The sequence below is a fragment of the Cetorhinus maximus genome, chromosome 29 (genome assembly GCF_964194155.1).
Source record: "Cetorhinus maximus chromosome 29, sCetMax3.hap1.1, whole genome shotgun sequence".
NCBI classification, from domain to species: Eukaryota; Metazoa; Chordata; class Chondrichthyes; order Lamniformes; family Cetorhinidae; genus Cetorhinus; species Cetorhinus maximus.
In genome coordinates, this window is record NC_135907.1 from 5406973 (window position 1) to 5430731 (window position 23759).

General features: G+C 51.3%; 1 non-coding gene and 2 pseudogenes across 1 annotated transcript; all 3 read left to right on the forward strand.

The window, feature by feature from the left end:
- The first annotated feature begins 931 nt into the window (after positions 1-931).
- Positions 932-1108, forward strand: LOC144669813 (U2 spliceosomal RNA; annotated as a pseudogene).
- A 9522-nt stretch (positions 1109-10630) lies between these two features.
- On the forward strand, positions 10631-10806 carry LOC144669678 (U2 spliceosomal RNA; annotated as a pseudogene).
- Positions 10807-19847: 9041 nt separating this feature from the next.
- LOC144669662 (U2 spliceosomal RNA) lies at positions 19848-20031 on the forward strand. Its single transcript, XR_013573712.1, has one exon. It is a non-coding gene; the product is annotated as a U2 spliceosomal RNA (small nuclear RNA).
- Positions 20032-23759: the final 3728 nt, after the last annotated feature.

A 23759-nucleotide genomic window follows, 5' to 3' on the forward strand; every position in this document is an offset into this window, starting at 1 on the left:
GAAGGATGGGTCTGGCCACGCTGCCGCGGAACGCTCCAAGTAGTTGGACCGTGCCGTACCACCTGTCCCTGGTGGAAAAATTTATGCAGAAAAACACCTTTGACCACAAGTCCATCAGGCAGTGGTCAGCACGTAACGTCCTAGAGGCCCTGAGGGAAAAGGAGAGGGTGGACCCTGTGGGATGGTTCCCCGAGCAGACTGTCAAAGTCATTTGGCAGAATGCCTCATCGCCAGAACTTTCCAACAAGCACCAAGACGTAGCTTGGCTGGTGGTGAGAAAGGCCCTCCCCGTCAGATCCTTCCTACACGCCAGGAGTCTCACCCCCTCTGCACGTTGCCCTCGAGGTGGCTGTGGTGGGGAAGAGACCGTTGTTCACCTCCTTGTGGATTGTGCCTTTGCAAAGAAAGTCTGGAGAGAGATGCAGTGGTTGCTGTCGAGGTTCATCCCGAGCAGTTCTGTGACACAGGACTCTGTGCTCTACGGGCTGTTCCCAGGGACACACACCGAGACAAACATCGACTGCAGCTGGAGGATCATCAACTCGGTGAAAGAGGCGCTTTGGTCTGCCCGAAACTTGTTGGTCTTCCAGCACAAAGAGTTGTCCCCGACCGATTGTTGCGGACTGGCACAATCCAAAGTCCAGGACTACGTGCTGAGGGACGCACTAAAGCTTGGGGCAGCTGCCGCAAAGGCGCAATGGGGAAGGGTCGCTGTCTAAGACCTTTCTGCCACAGCGCACCGAGAGACTGGGAACTGTTTAGAGCCCCTCGGGCTGTGCAGATCAAAATGAAAGGCTGTAAATGATTGTAATATTGTTTGTACTGATGCACCTGGTGATACATTTTGTAAAAGTTTAACCTGGATTGTACCCTTGTAATGTTGTTTTTGAAATGGTTTTGAATGTGATTGAAGATTTTTTATGAATAAAGTATATTTTTACAAAAAAAAAAAAAATCTGTTCTTATCAGTTTAATATCTGATATGTCCCTTATCTGGGGACCATATATTAAATTGATTTTTGGAGCAGGGAGATGGAATAGGGGCTTGCTCCGTCCACCCCATGCATCGACCCGGTATTGCAGTATCTCTGGGAATGGTGCACCACCCCTTTCCAGGGGATTTTCAATGCTAAAAATAGTTTTCTTACAAACATCTGCTTTCTTTACTTTTCAACATGCACATCTTTCAAAACACAACTTTCTTTCTTTCTCATCGCTTCTCGGCCTTTTGGCTAACATCAAGTGTTGCAGGGGCGACACCATGGTCCTGCCAAGGCAAGGTCGGGATGGAAGGCCGATAACCAATCGCAATCCAAATCCATACCGTGGGCTACCTATCACCGTCCGAGTCACGGTGAACCACAGCGAAGGAGGATCACCTATGGATCGGGGCTTCTTCACCAGGAGGATCCTGTTGAAGGCGTGCGGCTTCCAAGCTACGGAGATCTTCACCCTGCACGACTCCCGCAAAGGCGGTTATTTTGACGTGACGTTCAAGCGGGTGGCAGACTGCGTCCGGCTCCTGAGGGTGTTCGAGGAGAAGAGAGACCTGCCGGAGATGAAGATCCTGACGGCGGAGCCGCACTTTTCTCTGCCGTTGCAACGGGAACGTGAGGTGATGGTGCATGTGTACAACCACTTCGTCCCTGTCGCCGACGTGGTCACCTTCCTCACCAGGTACTTCGATAAGGTGGGGAGCGGCACCGAGATTCGAGACGACTTGGGGATCTGGACAGGCAAACGCCTGTTTAAGGTCACGCTAAAGACCGACGGTAAGGGAGCCATTTTCCACCCTCCCTCCAGTTTCACCATCGGGGGAAACCGGGGCTACCTGGTCTACGCTGGGCAACCCAAGCATTGTCGCTCATGCGGCAAGGCTGGTCATGTGGCGTCCAACTGCAGCGCCTCCCTCTGCAAGATCTGCAAACAGGAAGGGCACCAGACAAAAGACTGCAAACAGGCCAAGTGCTGCAACCTGTGTGGCGAGGCAAGTCACCTCTACAGGACCTGCCCCAAACGCTGCCGTACTTACGCACAGGCAGCCAAAGCCGACCAGGGGGAAGCAGAAGAAATGTTCCGTGTCACTCCAACCACCAAGGCCCCCAGGGAGCTCAACGGGACAAAGGAGGACACAGAGAGAGACAAGGTGGAGAAAGAGATTGAGGCAACAGAGAGCCAATCAACAGCACTACCCCCTGAACCTCCCAGTCCTCAGGACAGCGAATCAATGGAGGAGGAGGCAGCAGTGGAAAAGCAGCAGGGGGAGTGGCAGACGGTGAAGAACAGGAACAAGAAAAGTAAGAGGGAGCGAAGAAGAAGCAAAGGCGTTTCCCAGAGAAGCGGCAAGAGGCGTCTCCCATCCGACACGGATGACAAGGGCAGCAGCTCTTCGGATGATGAAGTGCCAGAGCGGCACCGACAGAAGAGGCGGCAAAGCTCCAGGGCGTTGGAGGACGAGACACCCGAGCTCCAGAAAATTGGAGACAACAAGGAGACCAGCGCACCCCAACTTTGCCTGCAACCTGAGGAGGCCAGTGCACCACAGCCCCTGGAATCTGGGAGCAGTGAGGCAATCATCGCACCCCAGCTCCAGGAAGCCGGGAACAGCAACACCCCAGAGGGGGTGAGTTTTGGAGAAGCTTCTCCAGCAAAGGTCATCTCAAAACCCGCTCTCTACGTGAACCTCCAGATGCCACCGGAGCAGAATACGGCCAAGGAGATCTACCTCAGCCCATCCAAAGTGAAGGAATTTGAGCTCACTACGGGTATGAAGGAGCAGACTAAAGGTCTGGGACTCTCAGAGACAGTGGGTTTGGTAGGAGAATAAATGCTTGAAAATGGGTTTAAAGATTGTATCCATAAATGTGCGTAGCATTAAATCTACTACGCGATGTGTTGCGACCTTGGACTACCTAGCCAAGGTCAAAGCTGACCTGTTGTTTCTGCAGGAGTGTGCGATACCGCACCTCAGCTCCTACAGGCAATGGTCACGATGGTGGTCCCACGGGCCATCGATCTGGTCGGGCGGAAAGGACTCTCGTTCCTCCGGCCTGGGTATTCTGCTGCGGGGAGGCAACTTCACCGTCTCCGAGGTCAAGGAGGTGGTGGGCGGGCGACTCCTGGTAGCAGACGTAATGTACAAGAACGCTCCACTCCGGTTAATTAACGTGTATGGCCCGGCACAAGGGGCTGAGCGGCTGGAGGTTTTTCAGCAGCTCCCACTGCTGCTGGCGACCTCCAGGCCGGTCATACTGGGCGGGGAGTTCAACTGCATCATCGATGCGGCTGGACGATCCGGCAGGGCCGGCAGCAGATTGGACGCTACGTCCAGATCCCTGATGGAAACAGTTAAGGATGCCAAGCTGCACGACGTCTTCAGCAACCCTGCAGACGGAGCGCAGCGTAGATACACCTGGTCGCGGCCAGACGGGTCCATTCGTTCCAGGATAGACTTCCTGTTTGTGTCCCGTGCATTCACAGTCAGATCCACCGAGGTCAAGCCGGTGTTCTTCTCTGACCACTGCCTCCTACTGGCGGACTGCCACTTGGAGAAGGACCTGAGGCTGGGCAGGGGGGCATGGAAGCTAAATGTGCAACTGCTGACCCCAGAGAACATTGAGGAGCTCAAGAGGGATTACAAAGGTTGGAGAACCGTGAAACCCCTCTTTGAGTCCCTGACACACTGGTGGGAAGTGATCAAGGGAAGCATCAAGAGGTTTTTCATCCTCAAAGGCACCCAGAAAGCTAGAAAGGAACAGAGGGAAATGTCCCGACTCCAGAAAAAGATGCAGAATCTGCTCCGGCTGCAGTCGATGGGGGTCGATGTCAAGGAGGAGCTCCAAGAGGTGAAGGGCCAGCAAGCCTCGCACTTTGCCTCGGAGGCCTCCAAGATCATCTTCCGTTCCAGGGTCCGCTCCGTGGAGCAGGATGAGACGTGCTCACGTTTCTTCTTCCAAAAGGTACACAGAGAGCGCTCTGTGATCAGCAGCCTGAAGGAAGAAGACGGCTCAGTAAAGTCATCACGGTCCGTCATTCTGAGGATCAGCAAATCCTTTTATGCCGGATTGTATGACGTGAAGCCCACGGACAGCACGGCCTCCCAGTCCTTCCTGTCCTCTATCACGGAGGTCTTAGACCACAGTACGCGGGAGAGCCTAGAGAAACCGCTAACTCCTGACGAACTGACTAAGGCCCTCGAGTCCTTCGAGAAGAGTAAAACCCCCGGAAGCGACGGCTTGCCGGCGGAGTTGTATTCGGCTCTGTGGGACTTGATCGGCCCAGACCTGCTAGAAGTGTACGAGAGTATGCTCCTGGCCGGCAGCATGTCAGAATCCATGAGGAAAGGCATCATCACCCTCATCTACAAGCACAAGGGGGAAAGGGAGGAAATTAGAAATTGGCGACCCATTTCACTGTTGAATGTGGACTATAAGATTCTGTCCAAGGTCATCGCCAATCGGGTCAAATCCGCTCTGGAATTGGTGATTCACCCTGACCAGACCTGCTCTGTGCCGGGCAGGAAGATCTCTGACAGCCTGGCGCTGCTCAGGGATACGATTGCCTATGTACAGGACAGGGGTGTGGATACCTGCCTCATCAGCTTGGATCAGGAGAAGGCCTTTGACAGAATATCGCACACCTACATGGGGGATGTGCTCTCCAAAATGGGCTTTGGGGAGGGAATTCGAAATTGGATCCAACTGCTCTACACTAACATCAGTAGCGCAGTCTCAATCAATGGGTGGGAAACAGATAGCTTTCCGATTAAATCTGGAGTCAGGCAGGGCTGCCCTCTCTCGCCTGTCCTTTTCGTGTGTTGCATAGAACCCTTTGCCGAGTCCATCAGGAAGGATCCGGGCATAAGAGGAGTGACGATCCCAGGCAGTGGAGGCACTCAGGTAAAAGCCTCCCTGTACATGGACGACGTCGCCGTCTTCTGCTCGGATCCGCTGTCGGTGCGCAGACTGATGCACATCTGCGACCAGTTCGAACTGGCCTCGGGAGCCAAGGTAAATCGTGGGAAGAGCGAGGCCATGTTCTTTGGGAACTGGGCTGACCGATCCTTTGTCCCCTTCACTGTCAGGGCTGACGGCCTGAAGGTGCTGGGGATATGGTTCGGAGGGACCGGGGCATGCGTTAGAAACTGGAAGGAGCGAGTGGCTATGGTGAAGAGGAAACTGGGCATGTGGGATCGACGCTCCCTCTCCATTGCGGGTAAGAACCTGGTCATCAGGTGTGAGGCACTCTCGCTGTTGCTGTACATGGCGCAGGTCTGGCCCATTCCAGACTGCTGCGCGACGGCAATCACCCGAGCCATCTTCCGCTTTATCTGGAGGTCGAAAATGGATCGTGTCCGCAGGGACGCGCTGTATAAGCCTCTAGATAAAGGGGGAATAAACGTGCCCAACATCGCCCTCACACTGATGGCCACCTTTGTGTGCGGCTGTATCAAGCTGTGCGTAGACCCTCGGTACGCAAACACCAGGTGTCACTACGTGCTGAGGTTCTACCTGTCCCCGGTTTAGCGAAGGATGGGTGTGGCCACGCTGCCGCGGAACGCTCCAAGTAGTTGGACCGTGCCGTACCACCTGTCCCTGGTGGAAAACTTTATGCAGAAAAACACCTTTGACCCCAAGTCCATCAGGCAGTGGTCGGCACGTAACGTCCTATAGGCCCTGCGGGGAAAGGAGATGGTGGATCCTGTGCGATGTTTCCCCGAGCAGACTGTCAAAGTCGTTTGGCAGAATGCCTCGTCTCCAGAACTTTCCAACAAGCACCAAGACGTAGCTTGGCTGGTGGTGAGAAATGCCCTCCCCGTCAGATCCTTCCTGAAGTCTCACCCTCTCTGCATGTTGACCTCGAGGTGGCTGTCGTGGGGACGAGACCGTTGTTCACCTCTTTGTGGAATGTGCGTTTGCAAAGAAGGTCTGCAGAGAGTTGCCGTGGTTTTTGTCGCGGTTCATCCCAAGCAGTTCTGTGACACAGGTCTCTGTGCTCTACGTGTTGATCCCAGGGACAGGGACGCACATCGAGACAAGCAGGTGGAGGATCATCTACTCGGTGAAAGACGCTCTTTGGTCTGCCCGAAACTTGTTGGTCTTCCAGTGCAATGAGTTGTCCCCAGCAGAGTGTTGCAGACTGGCTGGCACATTCCAAGGCCGAGGACTACGTGCTGAGGGACGCACTAAAGCTTGGGGCAGCCGCCACAAATGCGCAGTGGGGAACGGTCGCTGTCTAAGACCTTTCAGCCATAGTGCACCGAGGGACTGGGAAAGGTATGGACCCCTCGGCCTGAAAGACTCACATTGAATGTATGCAGTGAATATTACATTTATCACAATTGTATTGAAGCACCTCAGAGTGCAACATGATCTATGTAGATAACTTGAATACTATTGCACTGTCTGACTGCCTGTAATGAGCATGTTGAAATGTCTGTAATGTTCATTGATCGTATTGAAGCGTCGCAGGGTGCGACATGATCTATTTGAAAAACTGGAATATGATTGCACTTTTTGCGATGGCCATTTTGAAATGTTTTGTAATGTTCTTTCAGATATTTTATGGATAAGGTATATTTTTCCACAAAAAAACGACAACAGTTACAAAGAAAACCAACAGCAGCAACAACAGCTCTTCTCCACAGTCTGAATTAGAATTTCAGAGTCAGAAAACAGAGCAAAAAAACACGCAGCGTCCTGAAATGACAAACCTGAAATGAAAGTGTACTTAGTGTATCAAGCCTTTAAACTGCATTGCTGAAAACTCCTTCCTGCCTGCTAGTGCAACAAGATGCTGCAAAGTATATTACACAGCGAATCAGGCCTTCAGTCGTCTTGACTTGTGCAGCTCCAGTGACTTCAGGCCTCCAAAAGCAGGCCAGTATTTGAAAGGGCTCCTCTTGACAAGTGTAAGACCCTGATCAAACTAAATATTTTAATTTTCTTAACCAGTGAGATTGAACGAACCGTGATGCATGTCCAAGACAAAATAGAATATAAAGCAATGTAAAGTAAATTAATAACAAATTGAGAAAGTAAATATGGAACACAAAATATTTTAAAACTAGGGCACAGGTTAAAAACATGATCCTAATTTCTGTTGAACTGAATGAGGCGAGTCATTACAGTGCGTGACCGATTTGTTTAAGTGTGCGGGCCCATTAAACTTTTTGCACAGCCGCGCAAATTTAAAGGGGCTTATGTGGCGGTGTGTCTGTGAGGAAACCTCTCCTCATATCTTGTATCCCACTGTGAAACCGTCTTCAGCTCCCAAATTGCACTCAGACAATGTGCTACATTTGCATATTGTGCAGGAGTCGGGGGAGGGGTCATGGGGCTGCCCCTTGTCTCTGTACTTGAAATGGCAGCCAGGCAGCAACTGTAGTGCTTCCTCAAATCCATCCTGAAGAAAAGGCAAGACATGTTGGGTGCTGAGAGGGAGAAGCATTGCCACTTTAGGTTCTACTTGGATTTTACTGAGGTAAAAGGTGATTGAAAAAGTCAAGCCTTTCTCCCCTAGCAGTTACCACTGAGGACAGAAATAATACCGAGCGCTGATCTATCACCGAGCACTGAGGCCGGCCAAGGGGAGGCATCTGAAAGCTGCAGAGAGAGCAAGAAGCCAGGATGGACGACTGAGAATACTGGCTGAGATAGACAGCAAAAACTGTGACACAAGCTCAGGTAAGCGTGGTGTTTTGCAGTTCAAGTTCATCACTTTGTGACAGTATAGGTATTTTTCACTTTCCTAGGATAAGGCTGTTCCCTTTCTAGAAGTTAGAAACAGCCGTGCAGATGTATTTTCTGCGCTCCTTTGCTTGCCTGCTGAATAGGACTGATGGGAGGGGAAAAGGTGATTAAAAGAGAGCCGACATCATTGCAGGCTGGCAGATGGTGTGCTGTGCTGTGCACGCAGGTGGTTTTGTTGTTTGGCTTGTGTGTGACTTCTGGTTGAAGCTGAAAGATTTCTAAAATTTTGAAGGAAATAATCTTCGAGAAGGGGAGAAACATTTTCAACATTTTAACAGGATCTAAGGCTGTTCGCTGTGTCGTACCTGTACTTATCCTTGCTGCCACCTGCCTTCTCACTGCTGATCATCATCTTGTGTTATTATAATGATATAATGCATTGGACTTATTTACTGTGACTTCATAACATGACACATTTCCCTTCTGGTGATGTCATGCTGACATCCCGTAAAGGAAATAGACCAACAGTCAGCCCAAAAGAAGGCCCAATGCCAAGCAAAGGAAGCCCATAAACGAGGATGCTAGACAGCTCGTACAAAAGAAAGCAGGGCATCAGGAAACAACTCAACAGCAGCTGACGTAGTACTCTCCAGGTTCAGTGCAGGAGAAGCACTGGAATCAGTAAAAAGTAATGCCCCTACATGTCTGAACATACAACTTAGGAGCAGGAGTAGGCCACTGGGCCCCAAGAGCCTGCTCCACTACTCAGAAGATCATGGCTGATCCGATTGTAACCTCAACCCCACATTCCTGCCTACCAGCGATAACCTTCCAACCCCGCCTTGTTAATCTATCCAGCTCTGTCTTGAAAATATTCAAAGACTCTGTTTCCACCACCTTTCGAGGAAGAGAGTTCCAAGGACTCTCTACACTCTGGGAGAAACGCTGCTGACTTTGCCTTCCCTGTAGATGTGGAAGGACTTTAGCTGCATACCTGGTCAGCTGGCAAGCTCCACAGACCGATCGGCGCAGGCTTGGAGGGCCGAAGGGCCTGTTCCTGTGCTGTACTTTTTTTTCTTCTTTGTTCTTTGACTGCTCAAGCTGAAAGCAAAGACAAAAATACAGCAGGCCTCGATCGAAGAACTCCTCTGCGCTGTGAGCTAGTTGCTCACACGGAAACTCAGCTACAAAGACTCATGGATTGTCTCTCATGCCTGTCACGTGTTCTCCCTTGTGACTGAGTGTTTCTCGAAATTTTCCATTACCTGCCAGTTACACGACACATCTAGCGCAACCGTAGACAGCGACCTTTCTCCATTACGCCTTTGCCCCAAACTTTAGTGCGTCCCTCAGCACGTAGTCCTGGACCTTGGAATGTGCCAACTCTTTGCAATGGAAGACCAACAAGTTTCGGACAGCCAAAGAGTGTCTTTCACCGAGTGGATCCTCCGGCGGTAGTTGATGTTTGTCTCGGCGTGTGTCCCTGGGAACAGCCCCTGGAGCACAGAGTCCATACCTGTGTCACGGAACTGCTCGGGATGCACCTCGACAAGAACCACGGCCACTCTCTTCAGAGTTCTGGTGATGAGGCATTCTGCCAAATGACCCTGACGGTCTGTTCGGCGAACCGTCCGCCGGAATCCACCATCTCCTTTTCCCGCAGGGCCTCTAGGGTGATACGTGCTAACCACTGCCTGATGGACTTGCGGACAAAGGTGTTTCTCTGCATAAGTTTTTCCACACGGGGCAGGTGATACGGCACTTGGAGCGTTCCGCGGCAGGGTGGCCAGACCCATCCTTCGCAACACCAGGGACAGGTAGAACCTCAGCACGTAGTGACGCTTGGTGTTTGGGTCTACACACAGCTTGATACTGCCATACACAAAGGTGGCCATCAGGATGAGGGTGATGTTGGGCATGTTTTTTCCCCCTTCATCCAGAGTTTTTTTACATCATGTCCCTGCAAACAGGATCAACTTTTGACCTCCAGATAAAGCGGAAGATGGCTGGCGTGATCGCCACAGCGCAGGAGTGAGGAATGGGCCAGACCTGCGCCACGTACAGCAACACCTGTCCCTGGTGGAAAAATTTATGCAGAAAAACACCTTTGACCACAAGTCCATCAGGCAGTGGTCAGCACGTAACGTCCTAGAGGCCCTGAGGGAAAAGGAGAGGGTGGACCCTGTGGGATGGTTCCCCGAGCAGACTGTCAAAGTCATTTGGCAGAATGCCTCATCGCCAGAACTTTCCAACAAGCACCAAGACGTAGCTTGGCTGGTGGTGAGAAAGGCCCTCCCCGTCAGATCCTTCCTACACGCCAGGAGGCTCACCCCCTCTGCACGTTGCCCTCGAGGTGGCTGTGGTGGGGAAGAGACCGTTGTTCACCTCCTTGTGGATTGTGCCTTTGCAAAGAAAGTCTGGAGAGAGATGCAGTGGTTGCTGTCGAGGTTCATCCCGAGCAGTTCTGTGACACAGGACTCTGTGCTCTACGGGCTGTTCCCAGGGACACACACCGAGACAAACATCGACTGCAGCTGGAGGATCATCAACTCGGTGAAAGAGGCGCTTTGGTCTGCCCGAAACTTGTTGGTCTTCCAGCACAAAGAGTTGTCCCCGACCGATTGTTGCGGACTGGCACAATCCAAAGTCCAGGACTACGTGCTGAGGGACGCACTAAAGCTTGGGGCAGCTGCCGCAAAGGCGCAATGGGGAAGGGTCGCTGTCTAAGACCTTTCTGCCACAGCGCACCGAGAGACTGGGAACTGTTTAGAGCCCCTCGGGCTGTACAGCTCAAAATGAAAGGCTGTAAATGATTGTAATATTGTTTGTACTGATGCACCTGGTGATACATTTTGTAAAAGTTTAACCTGGATTGTACCCTTGTAATGTTGTTTTTGAAATGGTTTTGAATGTGATTGAAGATATTTTATGAATAAAGTATATTTTTACAAAAAAAAAAAAATCTGTTCTTATCAGTTTAATATCTGATACGTCCCTTATCTGGGGACCATATATTAAATTGATTTTTGGAACAGGGAGATGGAATAGGGGCTTGCTCCGTCCACTCCACGCATCGACCCGGTATTGCAGTATCTCTGGGAATGGTGCACCACCCCTTTCCAGGGGATTTTCAATGCTAAAAATAGTTTTCTTACAAACATCTGCTTTCTTTACTTTTCAACATGCACATCTTTCAAAACACAACTTTCTTTCTTTCTCACTCACCCGCACCATCTACACACAAAAAACACGCACGCTCACCCAACGCTCACAGACACCACTCTCATCTCACAAACACTCTACCTCACTCATACAAAAACATCTTTCACTTGCAAATACACCTCTCAAACACTCTCTCAGCTGCACCTTTCGCCTCACAACATTTTCAACCAGCTCTCTGCTGCCGCTCCCGCCCGCTGCTGCTGCTGCTGCTGATACAGCAACAGTCAAAACTCACACCTCAAAGCTCACACACTTTACACAGCTACTCGGAAACGTCTACATCCACGTTCACACAATCCTTACACTGCACAAGGAGCCCATTCCGCCCGTCGTGACTGCACCAGCTCTCCCAATGAACATTTCACTTCGTGCCATTCTCCTGCCTTCTCCACGTAACCCAGCACATGCTTTCTTTTCAAATAATCATCTCATTCCCTCTTCAATTGAACCTGCCTCCGCCACGCTATCAGGCGGTGCATTCCAGACACTGACCACTCGCTGCTCCTATCACTTTTGCTTCTTCTGCTAGTTACTTTAAACCTGTGCCCGCTCCTTCTCGATCCTTTCATCGGTGCAAGCAGTTTCTCCCTATCTACTCTCTCCAGATACCTCATGATTTTCAATACCTCTATCAAGTCTCCTCTCAGACTTCTTTTCCCCAAGGAATACAGTCCCAACTTCTCCAATCTTACTTCATAACTCAACTTCCTCGCCCCTGGAACCAAACTCGTAAACCTCTTCTGCACTCTCTCCAATGCCTTCACTACCCTCCTAAAATGCAAGTCAAAATGCAATCCATCAGAGTCAGCATGGCTTTATGAAGACTAAATCGTGTTTGACTAAATTGCTAGAGTTCTTTGAAGATGTGACAAGCAAAGTGGATAATGGCGATCCTGTAGATGTAGTATGTCTGGACTTCCAGAAGGCATTTGATAAGGTGCCGCACAAAAGATTAATACACAAGATAAGATCACACGCAGCTAAGGGTAATATATTTGCTTGGATAGAGCTTTGGCTAACCAACAGAAAGCAGAGAGTCAGGATAAATGGGTCTTTTGTGGATGGCAAGCTGTAACTAGTGGGGTGCCACAGGGTTCGGTCCTTGGGCCCCAACTATTTACTTGGATTCAGGAGTAGAAGGTACCATAGCTAAATTTGCAGATGACACCAAAATAGGTGGGAAAGTAAGTTGCAGTGAAGAAATGAGAAATTTACAAATGGATATGGACAGGTTAGGTGAATGGGCCAAAATTTGGCAGATGGAGTTTAACGTGGATAAGTGAGGTTATCCAGTTCAGCTCCTACAGGCAATGGTCACGATGGTGGTCCCACGGGCCATCGATCTGGTCGGGCGGAAACGACTCTCGTTCCTCCGGCCTGGGTATTCTGCTGCGGGGAGGCAACTTCACCGTCTCCGAGGTCAAGGAGGTGGTGGGCGGGCGACTCCTCGTAGCAGACGTAATGTACAAGAACGCTCCACTCCGGTTAATTAACGTGTATGGCCCGTCACAAGGAGCTGAGCGGCTGGAGGTTTTTCAGCAGCTCCCACTGCTGCTGGCGACCTCCAGGCCGGTCATTCTGGGCGGGGACTTCAACTGCATCATCGATGCGGCTGGACGATCCGGCAGGGCCGGAAGCAGATTGGACGCTACGTCCAGATCCCTGATGGAAACAGTTAAGGATGCCAAGCTGCACGACGTCTTCAGCAACCCTGCAGACGGAGCGCAGCGTAGATACACCTGGTCGCGGCCAGACGGGTCCATTCGTTCCAGGATAGACTTCCTCTTTGTGTCCCGTGCATTCACAGTCAGATCCACCGAGGTCAAGCCGGTGTTCTTCTCTGACCACTGCATCCTACTGGCGGACTGCCACTTGGAGAAGGACCTGAGGGTGGGCAGGGGGGCATGGAAGCTATTCGTGCAACTGCTGACCCCAGAGAACATTGAGGAGCTCAAGAGGGCTTACGAAGGTTGGAGAACCATGAAACCCCTCTTTGAGTCCCTGACACACTGGTGGGAAGCGATCAAGGGAAACACCAAGAGGTTTTTCATCCTCAAAAGCATCCAGAAAGCTAGAAAGGAAGAGAGGGAAATGTCCCGACTCCAGAAAAACATGCAGAATCTGCTCCGGCTGCAGTCGGTGGGGGTCGATGTCAAGGAAGAACTCCAAGAGGTGAAGAGCCAGCAAGCCTCGCATCCTTTGCCTCCAAGAACATCTTCCGTTCCAGAGTCCGCTCCGTGGAGCAGGATGAGACGTGCTCACGTTTCTTCTTCCAAAAGGAACAGAGAGAGAGCTCTGTGTTCAGCAGCCTGAATGAAGAAGACAGATCAGTAAAGTCAGCGCAGTCCGACATTTTGAGGATCAGCAAATCCTTTTATGCCGGATTTTATGACGTGAAGCCGACGGACAGCACGGCCTCCCAGTCCTCCTTGTCCTCTATCACGGAGGTCTTAGGCGACAGTACACGGGAGAGGCTGGACAAACCGCGAACTCCTGACGAACTGACTTAGGCCCTTGAGTCCTTCGAGAAGAGTAAATCTCCCCAGAAGCGACGGCTTGCCGGCGGAGTTGTATTGGGCTCTGTGGGACTGGATGGGCCCAGACCTGCTAGGGGTGTACGAGAGTATGCTCCTGGCCGGCAGTATGTCAGAATCCATGAGGAAAGGCATCATCACCCTCATGTACAAGCACAAGGAAGAAAGGGAGGAAATTAGAAATTGGCGACCCATTTCACTGTTGAATGTGGACTATAAGATTCTGTCCAAGGTCATCGCCAATCGGGTCAAATCCGCTCTGGAATTGGTGATACACCCTGACCAGACCTGCACTGTGCCGGGCAGGAAGATCTCTGACAGCCTGGCGCTGCTCAGGGATACGATTGCCTATGTGCAGGACAGGGGTGTGGACACCTGCCTCATCAGCCTGGATTAGGAGAAAGCCTTTGACAGAATATCGCACACCTACATGGTGGATGTGCTCTCAAAATGGGGTTTGGGGAGGGAATTCGCAATTGGATCCAGTTGGATCCTACTCTACACTAACATCAGTAGCGCAGTCTCAATCAATGGGTGGGAATCAGATAGCTTTCCAATTAAATCTGGAGTCAGGCAGGGCTGTCCTCTCTCGCCTGTTCTTTGCTGAGTCCATCAGGAAGGATCCGGGCATTAGAGGAGTTACGATCCCAGGCAGTGGAGGCACTCAGATCAAAGCCTCCCTGTACATGGACGATGTCGCCGTCTTCTGTTCTGATCCGCTGTCGGTGTGCAGACTGATCCACATCTGCGACCAGTTCGAACTGGACTCGGGAGCCAAGGTAAATCGTGGGAAGAGCGAGGCCGTGTTCTTTGGGAACTGGGCTGACCGATCCTTTGTCCCCTTCACCGTCAGTGCTGACGGCCTGAAGGTGCTGGGGATATGGTTCAGAGGGACCGGGGTATGCGTTAGAAACTGGAAGGATCCAGTGTCTATGGTGAAAAGGAAACTGGGAATCTGGGAGCGACGCTTCCTCTCCGTTGCGGGTAAGAACCTGGTCATCAGGTGTGAGGCACTCTCGCTGTTGCTGTACATGGCGCAGGTCTGGCCCATTCCAGACTGCTGCGCGACGGCGATCACCCGAGCCATCTTCCGCTTTATCTGGAGGTCGAAAATGGATCGTGTCCGCAGGGACGCGCTGTATAAGCCTCTAGATAAAGGGGGAATAAACGTGCCCAACATCGCCCTCACACTGATGGCCACCTTTGTGTGCGGCTGTATCAAGCTGTGCGTAGACCCTCGGTACGCAAACACCAGGTGTCACTACGTGCTGAGGTTCTACCTGTCCCCGGTTTAGCGAAGGATGGGTGTGGCCACGCTGCCGCGGAACGCTCCAAGTAGTTGGACCGTGCCGTACCACCTGTCCCTGGTGGAAAACTTTATGCAGAAAAACACCTTTGACCCCAAGTCCATCAGGCAGTGGTCGGCACGTAACGTCCTATAGGCCCTGCGGGGAAAGGAGATGGTGGATCCTGTGCGATGTTTCCCCGAGCAGACTGTCAAAGTCGTTTGGCAGAATGCCTCGTCTCCAGAACTTTCCAACAAGCACCAAGACGTAGCTTGGCTGGTGGTGAGAAATGCCCTCCCCGTCAGATCCTTCCTGAAGTCTCACCCTCTCTGCATGTTGACCTCGAGGTGGCTGTCGTGGGGACGAGACCGTTGTTCACCTCTTTGTGGAATGTGCGTTTGCAAAGAAGGTCTGCAGAGAGTTGCCGTGGTTTTTGTCGCGGTTCATCCCAAGCAGTTCTGTGACACAGGTCTCTGTGCTCTACGTGTTGATCCCAGGGACAGGGACGCACATCGAGACAAGCAGGTGGAGGATCATCTACTCGGTGAAAGACGCTCTTTGGTCTGCCCGAAACTTGTTGGTCTTCCAGTGCAATGAGTTGTCCCCAGCAGAGTGTTGCAGACTGGCTGGCACATTCCAAGGCCGAGGACTACGTGCTGAGGGACGCACTAAAGCTTGGGGCAGCCGCCACAAATGCGCAGTGGGGAACGGTCGCTGTCTAAGACCTTTCAGCCATAGTGCACCGAGGGACTGGGAAAGGTATAGACCCCTCGGCCTGAAAGACTCACATTGAATGTATGCGGTGAATATTACATTTATCACAATTGTATTGAAGCACCTCAGAGTGCAACATGATCTATGTAGATAACTTGAATACTATTGCACTGTCTGACTGCCTGTAATGAGCATGTTGAAATGTCTGTAATGTTCATTGATCGTATTGAAGCGTCGCAGGGTGCGACATGATCTATTTGAAAAACTGGAATATGATTGCACTTTTTGCGATGGCCATTTTGAAATGTTTTGTAATGTTCTTTCAGATATTTTATGGATAAGGTATATTTTTCCACAAAAAAACGACAACAGTTACAAAGAAAACCAACAGCAGCAACAACAGCTCTTCTCCACAGTCTGAATTAGAATTTCAGAGTCAGAAAACAGAGCAAAAAAACACGCAGCGTCCTGAAATGACAAACCTGAAATGAAAGTGTACTTAGTGTATCAAGCCTTTAAACTGCATTGCTGAAAACTCCTTCCTGCCTGCTAGTGCAACAAGATGCTGCAAAGTATATTACACAGCGAATCAGGCCTTCAGTCGTCTTGACTTGTGCAGCTCCAGTGACTTCAGGCCTCCAAAAGCAGGCCAGTATTTGAAAGGGCTCCTCTTGACAAGTGTAAGACCCTGATCAAACTAAATATTTTAATTTTCTTAACCAGTGAGATTGAACGAACCGTGATGCATGTCCAAGACAAAATAGAATATAAAGCAATGTAAAGTAAATTAATAACAAATTGAGAAAGTAAATATGGAACACAAAATATTTTAAAACTAGGGCACAGGTTAAAAACATGATCCTAATTTCTGTTGAACTGAATGAGGCGAGTCATTACAGTGCGTGACCGATTTGTTTAAGTGTGCGGGCCCATTAAACTTTTTGCACAGCCGCGCAAATTTAAAGGGGCTTATGTGGCGGTGTGTCTGTGAGGAAACCTCTCCTCATATCTTGTATCCCACTGTGAAACCGTCTTCAGCTCCCAAATTGCACTCAGACAATGTGCTACATTTGCATATTGTGCAGGAGTCGGGGGAGGGGTCATGGGGCTGCCCCTTGTCTCTGTACTTGAAATGGCAGCCAGGCAGCAACTGTAGTGCTTCCTCAAATCCAACCTGAAGAAAAGGCAAGACATGTTGGGTGCTGAGAGGGAGAAGCATTGCCACTTTAGGTTCTACTTGGATTTTACTGAGGTAAAAGGTGATTGAAAAAGTCAAGCCTTTCTCCCCTAGCAGTTACCACTGAGGACAGAAATAATACCGAGCGCTGATCTATCACCGAGCACTGAGGCCGGCCAAGGGGAGGCATCTGAAAGCTGCAGAGAGAGCAAGAAGCCAGGATGGACGACTGAGAATACTGGCTGAGATAGACAGCAAAAACTGTGACACAAGCTCAGGTAAGCGTGGTGTTTTGCAGTTCAAGTTCATCACTTTGTGACAGTATAGGTATTTTTCACTTTCCTAGGATAAGGCTGTTCCCTTTCTAGAAGTTAGAAACAGCCGTGCAGATGTATTTTCTGCGCTCCTTTGCTTGCCTGCTGAATAGGACTGATGGGAGGGGAAAAGGTGATTAAAAGAGAGCCGACATCATTGCAGGCTGGCAGATGGTGTGCTGTGCTGTGCACGCAGGTGGTTTTGTTGTTTGGCTTGTGTGTGACTTCTGGTTGAAGCTGAAAGATTTCTAAAATTTTGAAGGAAATAATCTTCGAGAAGGGGAGAAACATTTTCAACATTTTAACAGGATCTAAGGCTGTTCGCTGTGTCGTACCTGTACTTATCCTTGCTGCCACCTGCCTTCTCACTGCTGATCATCATCTTGTGTTATTATAATGATATAATGCATTGGACTTATTTACTGTGACTTCATAACATGACACATTTCCCTTCTGGTGATGTCATGCTGACATCCCGTAAAGGAAATAGACCAACAGTCAGCCCAAAAGAAGGCCCAATGCCAAGCAAAGGAAGCCCATAAACGAGGATGCTAGACAGCTCGTACAAAAGAAAGCAGGGCATCAGGAAACAACTCAACAGCAGCTGACGTAGTACTCTCCAGGTTCAGTGCAGGAGAAGCACTGGAATCAGTAAAAAGTAATGCCCCTACATGTCTGAACATACAACTTAGGAGCAGGAGTAGGCCACTGGGCCCCAAGAGCCTGCTCCACTACTCAGAAGATCATGGCTGATCCGATTGTAACCTCAACCCCACATTCCTGCCTACCAGCGATAACCTTCCAACCCCGCCTTGTTAATCTATCCAGCTCTGTCTTGAAAATATTCAAAGACTCTGTTTCCACCACCTTTCGAGGAAGAGAGTTCCAAGGACTCTCTACACTCTGGGAGAAACGCTGCTGACTTTGCCTTCCCTGTAGATGTGGAAGGACTTTAGCTGCATACCTGGTCAGCTGGCAAGCTCCACAGACCGATCGGCGCAGGCTTGGAGGGCCGAAGGGCCTGTTCCTGTGCTGTACTTTTTTTTCTTCTTTGTTCTTTGACTGCTCAAGCTGAAAGCAAAGACAAAAATACAGCAGGCCTCGATCGAAGAACTCCTCTGCGCTGTGAGCTAGTTGCTCACACGGAAACTCAGCTACAAAGACTCATGGATTGTCTCTCATGCCTGTCACGTGTTCTCCCTTGTGACTGAGTGTTTCTCGAAATTTTCCATTACCTGCCAGTTACACGACACATCTAGCGCAACCGTAGACAGCGACCTTTCTCCATTACGCCTTTGCCCCAAACTTTAGTGCGTCCCTCAGCACGTAGTCCTGGACCTTGGAATGTGCCAACTCTTTGCAATGGAAGACCAACAAGTTTCGGACAGCCAAAGAGTGTCTTTCACCGAGTGGATCCTCCGGCGGTAGTTGATGTTTGTCTCGGCGTGTGTCCCTGGGAACAGCCCCTGGAGCACAGAGTCCATACCTGTGTCACGGAACTGCTCGGGATGCACCTCGACAAGAACCACGGCCACTCTCTTCAGAGTTCTGGTGATGAGGCATTCTGCCAAATGACCCTGACGGTCTGTTCGGCGAACCGTCCGCCGGAATCCACCATCTCCTTTTCCCGCAGGGCCTCTAGGGTGATACGTGCTAACCACTGCCTGATGGACTTGCGGACAAAGGTGTTTCTCTGCATAAGTTTTTCCACACGGGGCAGGTGATACGGCACTTGGAGCGTTCCGCGGCAGGGTGGCCAGACCCATCCTTCGCAACACCAGGGACAGGTAGAACCTCAGCACGTAGTGACGCTTGGTGTTTGGGTCTACACACAGCTTGATACTGCCATACACAAAGGTGGCCATCAGGATGAGGGTGATGTTGGGCATGTTTTTTCCCCCTTCATCCAGAGTTTTTTTACATCATGTCCCTGCAAACAGGATCCACTTTTGACCTCCAGATAAAGCGGAAGATGGCTGGCGTGATCGCCACAGCGCAGGAGTGAGGAATGGGCCAGACCTGCGCCACGTACAGCAACACCTGTCCCTGGTGGAAAAATTTATGCAGAAAAACACCTTTGACCACAAGTCCATCAGGCAGTGGTCAGCACGTAACGTCCTAGAGACCCTGAGGGAAAAGGAGAGGGTGGACCCTGTGGGATGGTTCCCCGAGCAGACTGTCAAAGTCATTTGGCAGAATGCCTCATCGCCAGAACTTTCCAACAAGCACCAAGACGTAGCTTGGCTGGTGGTGAGAAAGGCCCTCCCCGTCAGATCCTTCCTACACGCCAGGAGTCTCACCCCCTCTGCACGTTGCCCTCGAGGTGGCTGTGGTGGGGAAGAGACCGTTGTTCGCCTCCTTGTGGATTGTGCCTTTGCAAAGAAAGTCTGGAGAGAGATGCAGTGGTTGCTGTCGAGGTTCATCCCGAGCAGTTCTGTGACACAGGACTCTGTGCTCTACGGGCTGTTCCCAGGGACACACACCGAGACAAACATCGACTGCAGCTGGAGGATCATCAACTCGGTGAAAGAGGCGCTTTGGTCTGCCCGAAACTTGTTGGTCTTCCAGCACAAAGAGTTGTCCCCGACCGATTGTTGCGGACTGGCACAATCCAAAGTCCAGGACTACGTGCTGAGGGACGCACTAAAGCTTGGGGCAGCTGCCGCAAAGGCGCAATGGGGAAGGGTCGCTGTCTAAGACCTTTCTACCACAGCGCACCGAGAGACTGGGAACTGTTTAGAGCCCCTCGGGCTGTACAGATCAAAATGAAAGGCTGTAAATGATTGTAATATTGTTTGTACTGATGCACCTGGTGATACATTTTGTAAAAGTTTAACCTGGATTGTACCCTTGTAATGTTGTTTTTGAAATGGTTTTGAATGTGATTGAAGATTTTTTATGAATAAAGTATATTTTTACAATAAAAAAAAAAAAAAAAAATCTGTTCTTATCAGTTTAATATCTGATACGTCCCTTATCTGGGGACCATATATTAAATTGATTTTTGGAGCAGGGAGATGGAATAGGGGCTTGCTCCGCCCACTCCACGCATCGACCCGGTATTGCAGTATCTCTGGGAATGGTGCACCACCCCTTTCCAGGGGATTTTCAATGCTAAAAATAGATTTCTTACAAACATCTGCTTTCTTTACTTTTCAACATGCACATCTTTCAAAACACAACTTTCTTTCTTTCTCATCGCTTCTCGGCCTTTTGGCTAAGATCAAGTGTAGTGTTGCAGGGGCGACTCCATGGTCCTGCCAAGGCAAGGTCGGGATGGAAGGGCGATAACCAATCGCAATCCGAATCCATACCGTGGGTTACCTATCACCGTCCGAGTCACGGTGAACCACAGCGACGAAGGAGGATCACCTATGGATCGGGGCTTCTTCACCAGGAGGATCCTGTTGAAGGCGTGCGGCTTCCATGCTACGGAGATCTTCACCCTGCACGACTCCCGCAAAGGTGGTTATTTTGACGTGACGTTCAAGCGAGTGGCAGACTGCGTCCGGCTCCTGAGGGTGTTCGAGGAGAAGAGAGACCTGCCGGAGATGAAGATCCTGACGGCGGAGCCGCACTTTTCTCTGCCGTTGCAACGGGAACGTGAGGTGATGGTGCATGTGTACAACCCCTTCGTCCCTGTCGCCGACGTGGTCACCTTCCTCACCAGGTACTTCGATAAGGTGGGGAGCGGCACCGAGATTCGAGACGACTTGGGGATCTGGACAGGCAAACGCCTGTTTAAGGTCACGCTAAAGACCGATGGTAAGGGAGCCATTTTCCACCCTCCTTCCAGTTTCGCAATCGGGGGAAACCGTGGCTACCTGGTCTACGCTGGGCAACCCAAGCATTGTCGCTCATGCGGCAAGGCTGGCCATGTGGCGGCCAACTGCAGCGCCTCCCTCTGCAAGATCTGCAAACAGGAAGGGCACCAGACAAAAGACTGCAAACAGGCCAAGTGCTGCAACCTGTGTGGCGAGGCAAGTCACCTCTACAGGACCTGCCCCAAACGCTGCCGTACTTACGCACAGGCAGCCAAAGCCGACCAGGGGGAAGCAGAAGAAAGGTTCCGTGTCACTCCAACCACCAAGGCCCCCAGGGAGCTCAACGGGACAAAGGAGGACACAGAGAGAGACAAGGTGGAGAAAGAGATTGAGGCAACAGAGAGCCAATCAACAGCACTACCCCCTGAACCTTCCAGCCCTCAGGACAGCGAATCAATGGAGGAGGAGGCAGCAGTGGAAAAGCAGCAGGGGGAGTGGCAGACGGTGAAGAAGAAGAAAAGTAAGAGGGAGCGAAGAAGAAGCAAAGGCGTTTCCCAGAGAAGCGGCAAGAGGCGTCTCCCATCCGACACGGATGACAAGGGCAGCAGCTCTTCGGATGATGAAGTGCCAGAGCGGCACCGACAGAAGAGGCGGCAAAGCTCCAGGGCGTTGGAGGACGAGACACCCGAGCTCCAGAAAATTGGAGACAACAAGGAGCCCAGCGCACCCCAACTTGGCCTGCAACCTGAGGAGGCCAGTGCACCACAGCCCCTGGAATCTGGGAGCAGTGAGGCAATCATCGCACCCCAGCTCCAGGAAGCCGGGAACAGCAACCCCCCAGAGGGGGTGAGTTTTGGAGAAGCTTCTCCAGCAAAGGTCATCTCAAAACCCGCTCACTACGTGAACCTCCAGATGCCACTGGAGCAGAACACGGCCAAGGAGATCTACCTCAGCCCATCCAAAGTGAAGGAATTTGAGCTCACTACGGGTATGAAGGAGCAGACTAAAGGTCTGGGACTCTCAGAGACAGTGGGTTTGGTAGGAGAATAAATGCTTTAATATGGGTTTAAAGATTGTATCCATAAATGTGCGTAGCATTAAATCTACTACGCGATGTGTTGCGACCTTGGACTACCTAGCCAAGGTCAAAGCTGACCTGTTGTTTCTGCAGGAGTGTGCGATACCGCACCTCAGCTCCTACAGGCAATGGTCACGATGGTGGTCCCACGGGCCATCGATCTGGTCGGGCGGAAACGACTCTCGTTCCTCCGGCCTGGGTATTCTGCTGCGGGGAGGCAACTTCACCGTCTCCGAGGTCAAGGAGGTGGTGGGCGGGCGACTCCTGGTAGCAGACGTAATGTACAAGAACGCTCCACTCCGGTTAATTAACGTGTACGGCCCGGCACAAGGGGCTGAGCGGCTGGAGGTTTTTCACCAGCTCCCACAGCTGCTGGCGACCTCCAGGCCGGTCATTCTGGGCGGGGACTTCAACTGCATCATCGATGCGACTGGACGATCCGGCAGGGCCGGAAGCAGATTGGACGCTACGTCCAGATCCCTGATGGAAACAGTTAAGGATGCCAAGCTGCACGACGTCTTCAGCAACCCTGCAGACGGAGCGCAGCGTAGATACACCTGGTCGCGGCCAGACGGGTCCATTCGTTCCAGGATAGACTTCCTGTTTGTGTCCCGTGCATTCACAGTCAGATCCACCGAGGTCAAGCCGGTGTTCTTCTCTGACCACTGCATCCTACTGGCGGACTGCCACTTGGAGGAAGACCTGAGGGTGGGCAGGGGGGCATGGAAGCTAAATGTGCAACTGCTGACCCCAGAGAACATTGAGGAGCTCAAGAGGGATTACAAAGGTTGGAGAACCGTGAAACCCCTCTTTGAGTCCCTGACACACTGGTGGGAAGCGATCAAGGGAATCATCAAGAGGTTTTTCATCCGCAAAGGCACCCAGAAAGCTAGAAAGGAACAGAGGGAAATGTCCCGACTCCAGGAAAAGATGCAGAATCTGCTCCGGCTGCAGTCGATGGGGGTCGATGTCAAGGAGGAGCTCCAAGAGGTGAAGGGCCAGCAAGCCTCGCACTTTGCCTCGGAGGCCTCCAAGATCATCTTCCGTTCCAGAGTCCGCTCCGTGGAGCAGGATGAGACGTGCTCACGTTTCTTCTTCCAAAAGGTACACAGAGAGCGCTCTGTGATCAGCAGCCTGAAGGAAGAAGACGGCTCAGTAAAGTCATCACGGTCCGACATTCTGAGGATCAGCAAATCCTTTTATGCCGGTCTGTATGACGTGAAGCCCACGGACAGCACGGCCTCCCAGTCCTTCCTGTCCTCTATCACGGAGGTCTTAGACCACAGTACGCGGGAGAGCCTAGACAAACCGCTAACTCCTGACGAACTGACTAAGGCCCTCGAGTCCTTCGAGAAGAGTAAAACCCCCGGAAGCGACGGCCTGCCGGCGGAGTTGTATTCGGCTCTGTGGGACTTGATCGGCCCAGACCTGCTAGAAGTGTACGAGAGTATGCTCCTGGCCGGCAGCATGTCAGAATCCATGAGGAAAGGCATCATCACCCTCATCTACAAGCACAAGGGGGAAAGGGAGGAAATTAGAAATTGGCGACCCATTTCACTGTTGAATGTGGACTATAAGATTCTGTCCAAGGTCATCGCCAACCGGGTCAAATCCGCTCTGGAATTGGTGATTCACCCTGACCAGACCTGCTCTGTGCCAGGCAGGAAGATCTCTGACAGCCTGGCGCTGCTCAGGGATACGATTGCCTATGTACAGGACAGGGGTGTGGATACCTGCCTCATCAGCTTGGATCAGGAGAAGGCCTTTGACAGAATATCGCACACCTACATGGGGGATGTGCTCTCCAAAATGGGCTTTGGGGAGGGAATTCGAAATTGGATCCAACTGCTCTACACTAACATCAGTAGCGCAGTCTCAATCAATGGATGGGAAACAGATAGCTTTCCGATTAAATCTGGAGTCAGGCAGGGCTGTCCTCTCTCGCCTGTCCTTTTCGTGTGCTGCATAGAACCCTTTGC